Below are 9,951 nucleotides of genomic sequence, written 5' to 3'. Positions count from 1 at the left end.
CGGTCTGAAAAATAGTAGGAGCATAAAGCGGTGTTCAAAAACATGAAGAGCCTGAAAAGGTGTGAAAAATAGGAGGAGCTTCAAACGATGTCAAAAATGTGAGGAGCATGAAACGGTCTGAAAAATAGGAGGAGCATGAAACGGTGTTCCAAAACATGAAGAGCCTCAAAAGGTGTGAAATATATGAAGATCCTCAAAACGTGTCAAAAATATGAGGAGCACGAAACGGTCTGAAAAATAGGAGGAGCATGAAGCGGTGTTGCAAAACATGAAGAGACTGAAAACGTGTGAAAAATATGAAGAGCTTCAAATGGTGTGAAAAATATGAAGAGCTTCAAAAGGTGTAAAAATGAGATGAGCATGAAACGGTCTGAAAAATAGGAGGAGCATGAAACGGTCTCAAAAGTAGGAGGAGCATTAAACGGTTTTTAAAATAGGAGGACCATGAAACGGTGTTGAAAAACATGAAGAGCCTGAAAAGGTGTGAAATATATGAAGAGCTTCAAAAGGGGTAAAAAATAAGATGAGCATGAAACGGTCTGAAAAATAGGAGGAGCATGAAACGGTCTCACAAGTAGGAGGAGCATTAAACGGTCTTTAAAATGGGAGGAAAATGAAACGGTGTTGAAAAACATGAAGATCCTGAAAAGTTGTGAAATATATGAAGAGCTTCAAAAGGTGTCAAAAATATGAGGAGAAAGAAAAGGTCTGAAAAATATGAGGAGCATGAAGCGTTGTTCAAAAACATGAAGAGCCTGAAAAGGTGTGAAAAATATGAAGAGCTTCAAAAGCTGTCAAATATATGAGGAGCATGAAAGTTTCTGAAAATGAGTAGCATGAAATGGTGTTCAAAAACATAAAGAGCCTGGAAAGGTGTGAAAAATATGAAGAGCCTCAAAACGTGTCAAAAATATGAGGATCATGAAACGGTTTGAAAAATAGTAGGAGCATGAAGCGGTTTTGAAAAACAAGGAGAGCCAGAAAAGGTGTGAAAAATATGAAGAGATTCAAAAGGTGTCAAAAATATGAGGAGCATGAAACGGTCTGAAAAATAGGAGGAGCATGAAGCGGTGTTCAAAAACATGAAGAGCCTAAAAAGGTGTGAAAAATATGAAGAGCGTCAAAAGCTGTCAAACATATGAGGAGCATGAAACGGTCTGAAAAATAGGAGGAGCATGAAGCGGTGTTGAAAATCATGAAGAGCCTTAAAAGGTGTGAAAAATATGAAGAGTTTCAAAAGGTGTGAAAAATATGAAGAGCTTCAAAAGGTGTAAAAAATGAGATGAGCATGAAACGGTCTGAAAAATAGGAGGAGCATGAAACGGTCTGAAAAATAGAAGGAGCATGAAGCGGTGTTCAAAAATATGATGAGCCTGAAAAGGTGTGAAAAATATGAAGAGCTTCAAAAGGTGTCAAAAATATGAGGAGCATGAAACGGTCTGAAAAATAGGAGGAGCATGAAGCGGTTTTCAAACACATGGAGAGCCTGAAAAGTTTTGAAAAGTATGAAGAGCCTCAAAAGGTGTCAAAAATATGAGGAGCATGAAATTGTTTGAAAAATAGGAGGAGCATGAAACTGTGTTCCAAAACATGAAGAGCCTGAAAAGGTGTGAAAAATATGAAGAGCCTCAAAAGGTGTCAAAAATATGAGGAGCAAGAAACGGTCTGAAAAATAGGAGGAGCATGAAACGGTCTGAAAAATAGGAGGAGCATGAAGTGTTGTTGAAACTCATTAAGAGCCTGAAAAAGTGTGAAATATATGAAGAGGTTTAAAAGGTGTGAAAATATGAGGAGCATGAAACGGTCTGAAAAATTGGAAGAGTATGAAGCGGTGCTGAATAACATGAAGAGCCTGAAAACGTGTGAAAAATATGAAGAGCTTCAAAAGGTGTGAAAAATGAGAGTAGCATGACAAGGTCTGAAAAATATTAGAAGCATGAAGTGGTGTTGAAAAACATGAAAAGCCTGAAAACGTGTGAATGATATGAAGAGCATCAAAAGGTGTCAAAAATGAGATGAGCATGAAACGGTCTAAAAAATAGGGAGAGCATGAAGTGGTGTTGAAAAACCTGAAGAGCCTGAAATGGAGTGAAAAATATGAAGAGCTTCAAAAAGTGTCAAAAATATGTGGAGCGTGAAACGGTCTGAAAAATAGGAGGAGCATGAAATGGTCTGAAAAATAGGAGGAGCATGAAACGGTGTGGAAAAACATGGAGAGTCTGAAAAGGTGTGAAAAATAGGAAGAGCTTCAAAGGGTTTCAAAAATATGAGGAGCATGAAACGGTCTGAAAAACAGGAGGAGCATGAAGCGGTGTTCAAAAATATGATGAGCCTGAAAAGGTGTGAAAAATATGAAGAGCTTCAAAAGGTGTCAAAAATATGAGGAGCATGAAATGATCTGAAAAATAGGAGGAGCATGAAGCGGTGTTCAAAAACATGGAGAGCCTGAAAAGGTGTGAAAAGTATGAAGAGCCTCAAAAGGTGTCAAAAATATGAGGAGCATGAAATTGTTTGAAAAATAGGAGGAGTATGAAACGGTGTTCCAAAACATGAAGAGCCTGAAAAGGTGTGAAAAATATGAAGAGCCTCAAAAGGTGTCAAAAATATGAGGAGCAAGAAACGGTCTGAAAAATAGGAGGAGCATGAATGGTGTTGAAAAAAAAGAAGAGACTGAAAACGTGTGAAAAATATGAAGAACTTCAAAAGGTGTGAAAAATATGAAGAGCTTCAAAAGGTGTCAAAAATGAGATGAGCATGAAACGGTCTGAAAAAGAGGAGGAACATGAAGTGGAGTTGAAAAACATGAAGAGCCTGAAAAGGTGTGAAATATATGAAGAGCCTCAAAAGGTGTCAAAAATATGAGGAGCATGAAACAGTCTGAAAATTAGGAGGAATATTAAGTGTTGTGAAATACATGAAGAGCCTGAAAAGGTGTGAAAAATATGAAGAGCTTTAAAAGGTGTCAAAAATATCAGGAGCATGAAACGGTCTGAAAAAATAGATGGAGCACGAAACGGTCTGAAAAAAAAGGAAGAGCATGAAACGCTGTGGAAAAACATGAAGAACCTGAAATGCTGTCAAAAATATGAGGAGCATGAAACGGTCTGAAATATAGGAGGAGCAGGAAGTGGTGTTGAAAAACATGAAGAGCCTGAAAAGGTGAAAAACATGAAGAGCTTCAAAAGGTGACAAAAATATGAGGAGCATGAAACGGTCTGAAAAAGAGGAGGAGCATGAAGTGGTGTTGAAAAACATGAAGAGCCTGAAAAGGTGTGAAAAATAGGAAGAGCTTCAAAAGGTGTGAAAAATATGAAGAACTTCAAAAGGTGTCAAAAATGAGATGAGCATGAAACGGTCTGAAAAATAGGAGGAGCATGAAGTGGTGTTGAAAAAAAGGAAGAGCCTGAATAGGTGTGAAAAATATGAAGAGCCTCACAAGGTGTCAAAAATGAGATGACCTTGAAACGGTCTGAAAAATAGGAGGAACATGAAGTGGTGTTGAAAAACATGAAGAGCCTTAAAAGGTGTGAAAAGTATGAAGAGCTTCAAAAGGTGTCAAATATATGAGGAGCATGAAACGGCCTGAAAAATAGCAGGAGCATGAAGCGGTGTTCCAAAGCATGAAGAGCCTTAAAAGGTGTGAAAAGTATGAAGAGCCTCAAAAGGTGTCAGAAATATGAGAAGCATGAAACGACTGAAAAATAGGAGGAGCATGAAGAGGTGTTGAAAAACATGAAGAATCTGAAAAGGTGTGAAATATATGAATAGCTTCAAAATTTGTCAAATATATGAGGAGCATGAAATGGTCTGAAAAATAAGAGGAGCATGAAGCGCTGTTTAAAAACATGAAGAGCCTGAAAAGGTGTGAAACTTATGAAGAGCTTCAAAAGGTCTCAAAAATATGAGGATCATGAAATGGTCTGAAAAATAGGAGGAGCATGAAGCAGTGTTAAAAAACATGAAGAGCCTGAAAAGGTGTGAAAAATATAAAGAGGGTGTCAAAAATATGAGGAGCATGAAACGGTCTGAAAAATAGGAGGCTCATGAAACGGTGTTGAAAAACATGAATAGCCTGAAAACGTGTCAAAAATATGAAGAGCTTCAGGCTGGCAGGTAAAGCTGGGAGGTCCCGGCCGGGGGCGCCGGTTGGAGACATGATTGCAATGTGGGCCTTAGGATTTGAGCCAAAGAAAGAAGAAATTAAAAAGATGATAGCTGAAACTGACAAAGAAGGAATTGGCACCGTTAATTTTGAAGAATTTTTTTGCCATAATGAGTGTAAAAATGAGTGAAAGGATGAAAAAGAAGAAATATTGAAGGCTTTCAAACTATTTGATGATGATGATACAGGAAGTATATCACTGAACAATATCAAGAGGGTTGCTAAGGAGCTAGGGGAATATTTAACAGATGATGAACTTCAGGAAATGCTTGATGAGGCTGATCATGATGGAGATGGAGAAATAAACAAGGAAGAATTTTTGAAAATGATGCAAAAGACCACTCTTTATTAACACTGTCTTTTGTGCCTTTTGGAAAGTTGTTAACACGTTTGTATTTGCTATAAGTTCCATAATAGCTGAATATATTCATATTCAGTGTTTAAGTTTATATACATAAACTGGTTTCTTGATGTCAAATCCATGTGAGAAGTTACATGCTGCTACCAATATGTTGTTAAATCTATAACATCAAGAAATAAAATGTAGTGACTTCCTTAAACTATGAATCTGAAGAACAGTATTAATTACAAGTGCTATTTTTAGAGCCCAGGGTTCTAAAACTTAGATTTTTTATTTAACTTATGGAAATTGGCCCCACATCATAAGCCAGCCATCACTTTCCCTATTATTTTCCTTTTGTGCAACTCTAAAAATGAACATTTGCTTTTTAACTGATTATTCAGATATACAAAGTCTTAAATAAAACTGGCAGCAACAAAAGGTGTGAAAAATATGAAGAGCTTCAAAACGTGTGAAAAATGAAAGGAGCATGAAAAGGTCTGAAAAATAGGAGGAGCATGAAGTGGTGTTGAAAAACATGAATAGCCTGAAAAGGTGTGAAATATATGAAGAGCTTCAAAAGGTGTGAAATACATGAGGAGCATGAAACGGTCTGAAAAATAGGAGAAGCATAAAGTGGTGTTCAAAAATTTGAAGAGCTTCTAAAGGTGTGAACAGTATGAAGAGCTTCATAAGGTGTCAAAAATATGAGGAGCCTGATACGGTCTGAAAAATAGGAGGAGCATGAAGCAGTGTTCAAAAATTTGAAGAGCTTCTAAAGGTGTGAAAAATATGAAGAGCTTCATAAGGTGTCAAAATATGAGGAGGATGAAACGGTCTGAAAAAAAGGAGGAGCATGAAGTGGTGTTGAAAAACATGAAGAGCCTGAAAAGCTGTGAAAAATATGAAGAGCTTCATAAGTTGTCAAAAATATGAGGAGCCTGAAACGGTCTGAAAAATAGGAGGAGCATGAGGTGGTGTGCAAAAACATGAAGAGCCTGAAAATGTGTGAAAAAAATAAAGAGCTTCAAAATGTGTCAAAAATATGAGGAGCATGAAACGATCTGAAAAATAGTAGGAGAATAAAGCGGTGTTCAAAAACATGAAGAGCTTGAAAAGGTGTGAAAAATAGGAGGAGCTTCAAAAGATGTCAAAAATGTGAGGAGCATGAAACGGTCTGAAAAATAGGAGGAGCATGAGGTGGTGTGCAAAAACATGAAGAGCCTGAAAATGTGTGAAAAATATGAAGACCTTCATAAGTTGTCAAAAATATGAGGAGCCTGAAACGGTCTGAAAAATAGGAGGAGCATGAGGTGGTGTGCAAAAACATGAAGAGCCTGAAAATGTGTGAAAAAAATAAAGAGCTTCAGAGGTGTCAAAAATATGAGGAGCATGAAACGGTCTGAAAAATAGTAGGAGCTTAAAGCGGTGTTCAAAAACATGAAGAGCCTGAAAAGGTGTGAAAAACAGAAGGAGCTTCAAAAGATGTCAAAAATGTGAGGAGCATGAAACGGTCTGAAAAATAGGAGGAGCATGAAACGGTGTTCCAAAACATGAAGAGCCTCAAAAGGTGTGAAATATATGAAGATCCTCAAAACGTGTCAAAAATATGAGGAGCACGAAACGGTCTGAAAAATAGGAGGAGCATGAAGCGGTGTTGAAAAACATGAAGAGACTGAAAACGTGTGAAAAATATGAAGAGCTTCAAAAGGTGTGAAAAATATGAAGAGCTTCAAAAGGTGTAAAAATGAGATGAACATGAAACGGTCTGAAAAATAGGAGGAGCATGAAACGGTCTCAAAAGTAGGAGGAGCATTAAACGGTTTTTAAAATAGGAGGACCATGAAACGGTGTTGAAAAACATGAAGAGCCTGAAAAGGTGTGAAATATATGAAGAGCTTCGAAAGGGGTAAAAAATAAGATGAGCATGAAACCGTCTGAAAAAGAGGAGGAGCATGAAACGGTCTCACAAGTAGGAGGAGCATTAAACGGTCTTTAAAATGGGAGGAAAATGAAACGGTGTTGAAAAACATAAAGATCCTGAAAAGTTGTGAAATATATGAAGAGCTTCAAAAGGTGTCAAAAATATGAGGAGAAAGAAACGGTCTGAAAAATATGAGGAGCATGAAGCGTTGTTCAAAAACATGAAGAGCCTGAAAAGGTGTGAAAAATATGAAGAGCTTCAAAAGCTGTCAAATATATGAAGAGCATGAAAGTTTCTGAAAATGAGTAGCATGAAATGGTGTTCAAAAACATAAAGAGCCTGGAAAGGTGTGAAAAATATGAAGAGCCTCAAAACGTGTCAAAAAATATGAGGATCATGAAACGGTTTGAAATATAGGAGGAGCATGAAGCGGTTTTGAAAAACAAGGAGAGCCAGAAAAGGTGTGAAAAATATGAAGAGATTCAAAAGGTGTCAAAAATATGAGGAGCATGAAACGGTCTGAAAAATAGGAGGAGCATGAAGCGGTGTTCAAAAACATGAAGAGCCTAAAAAGTTGTGAAAAATATGAAGAGCGTCAAAAGCTGTCAAACATATGAGGAGCATGAAACGGTCTGAAAAATAGGAGGAGCATGAAGCGGTGTTGAAAATCATGAAGAGCCTTAAAAGGTGTGAAAAATATGAAGAGTTTCAAAAGGTGTGAAAAATATGAAGAGCTTCAAAATGTGTAAAAAATGAGATGAGCATGAAACGGTCTGAAAAATAGGAGGAGCATGAAACGGTCTGAAAAATAGAAGGAGCATGAAGCGGTGTTCAAAAATATGATGAGCCTGAAAAGGTGTGAAAAATATGAAGAGCTTCAAAAGGTGTCAAAAATATGAGGAGCATGAAACGGTCTGAAAAATAGGAGGAGCATGAAGCAGTTTTCAAAAACATGGAGAGCCTGAAAAGTTTTGAAAATTATGAAGAGCCTCAAAAGGTGTCAAAAATATGAGGAGCATGAAATTGTTTGAAAAATAGGAGGAGCATGAAACTGTGTTCCAAAACATGAAGAGCCTGAAAAGGTGTGAAAAATATGAAGAGCCTCAAAAGGTGTCAAAAATATGAGGAGCAAGAAACGGTCTGAAAAATAGGAGGAGCATGAAACGGTCTGAAAAATAGGAGGAGCATGAAGTGTTGTTGAAACTCATTAAGAGCCTGAAAAAGTGTGAAATATATGAAGAGGTTTAAAAGGTGTGAAAATATGAGGAGCATGAAACGGTCTGAAAAATTGGAAGAGTATGAAGCGGTGCTGAATAACATGAAGAGCCTGAAAACGTGTGAAAAATATGAAGAGCTTCAAAAGGTGTGAAAAATGCGAGTAGCATGACAAGGTCTGAAAAATATTAGAAGCATGAAGTGGTGTTGAAAAACATGAAAAGCCTGAAAACGTGTGAAAGATATGAAGAGCATCAAAAGGTGTGAAAAATATGAAGAGCTTCAAAAGGTGTCAAAAATGAGATGAGCATGAAACGGTCTAAAAAATAGGGAGAGCATGAAGTGGTGTTGAAAAACCTGAAGAGCCTGAAATGGTGTGAAAAATATGAAGAGCTTCAAAAGGTGTCAAAAATATGAGGAGCGTGAAACGGTCTGAAAAATAGGAGGAGCATGAAATGGTCTGAAAAATAGGAGGAGCATGAAACGGTGTGGAAAAACATGGAGAGTCTGAAAAGGTGTGAAAAATCGGAAGAGCTTCAAAGGGTTTCAAAAATATGAGGAACATGAAACGGTCTGAAAAACAGGAGGAGCATGAAGCGGTGTTCAAAAATATGATGAGCCTGAAAAGGTGTGGAAAATATGAAGAGCTTCAAAAGGTGTCAAAAATATGAGGAGCATGAAACGGTCTGAAAAATAGGAGGAGCATGAAGCGGTGTTCAAAAACATGGAGAGCCTGAAAAGGTGTGAAAAGTATGAAGAGCCTCAAAAGGTGTCAAAAATATGAGGAGCATGAAATTGTTTGAAAAATAGGAGGAGCATGAAACGGTGTTCCAAAACATGAAGAGCCTGAAAAGGTGTGAAAAATATGAAGAGCCTCAAAAGGTGTCAAAAATATGAGGAGCAAGAAACGGTCTGAAAAATAGGAGGAGCATGAATGGTGTTGAAAAAAAAGAAGAGACTGAAAACGTGTGAAAAATATGAAGAACTTCAAAAGGTGTGAAAAATATGAAGAGCTTCAAAAGGTGTCAAACATGAGATGAGCATGAAACGGTCTGAAAAAGAGGAGGAACATGAAGTGGAGTTGAAAAACATGAAGTGCCTGTAAAGGTGTGAAATATATGAAGAGCTTCAAAAGGTGTCAAAAATATGAGGAGCATGAAACGGTCTGAAAATTAGGAGGAATATTAAGTGTTGTGAAATACATGAAGAGCCTGAAAAGATGTGAAAAATATGAAGAGCTTTAAAAGGTGTCAAAAATATCAGGAGCATGAAACGGTCTGAAAAAATAGATGGAGCACGAAACGGTCTGAAAAAAAAGGAAGAGCATGAAACGCTGTGGAAAAACATGAAGAACCTGAAATGCTGTCAAAAATATGAGGAGCATGAAACGGTCTGAAATATAGGAGGAGCAGGAAGTGGTGTTGAAAAACATGAAGAGCCTGAAAAGGTGAAAAACATGAAGAGCTTCAAAAGGTGTGAAAAATATGAAGAACTTCAAAAGGTGTCAAAAATGAGATGAGCATGAAACGGTCTGAAAAATAGGAGGAGCATGAAGTGGTGTTGATAAAAAGGAAGAGCCGGAATAGGTGTGAAAAATATGAAGAGCCTCACAAGGTGTCAAAAATGAGATGACCTTGAAACGGTCTGAAAAATAGGAGGAACATGAAGTGGTGTTGAAAAACATGAAGAGCCTTAAAAGGTGTGAAAACTATGAAGAGCTTCAAAAGGTGTCAAATATATGAGGAGCATGAAACGGCCTGAAAAACAGCAGGAGCATGAAGCGGTGTTCCAAAACATGAAGAGCCTTAAAAGGTGTGAAAAGTATGAAGAGCCTCAAAAGGTGTCAGAAATATGAGAAGCATGAAACGACTGAAAAATAGGAGGAGCATGAAGAGGTGTTGAAAAACATGAAGAATCTGAAAAGGTGTGAAATATATGAATAGCTTCAAAAGTTGTCAAATATATGAGGAGCATGAAACGGTCTGAAAAATAAGAGGAGCATGAAGCGCTGTTTAAAAACATGAAGAGCCTGAAAAGGTGTGAAACTTATGAAGAGCTTCAAAAGGTCTCCAAAATATGAAGATCATGAAATGGTCTGAAAAATAGGAGGAGCATGAAGCAGTGTTAAAAAACATGAAGAGCCTGAAAAGGTGTGAAAAATATAAAGAGGGTGTCAAAAATATGAGGAGCATGAAACGGTCTGAAAAATAGGAGGCTCATGAAACGGTGTTGAAAAACATGAATAGCCTGAAAACGTGTCAAAAATATGAAGAGCTTCAGGCTGGCAGGTAAAGCTGGGAGGTCCCGGCC

Source organism: Dama dama, chromosome 8, assembly GCF_033118175.1.
Source record: "Dama dama isolate Ldn47 chromosome 8, ASM3311817v1, whole genome shotgun sequence".
Taxonomy (NCBI): domain Eukaryota; kingdom Metazoa; phylum Chordata; class Mammalia; order Artiodactyla; family Cervidae; genus Dama; species Dama dama.
The sequence above is the reverse complement of the archived record's forward strand: the minus strand, read 5'-3'. Positions refer to the sequence as shown.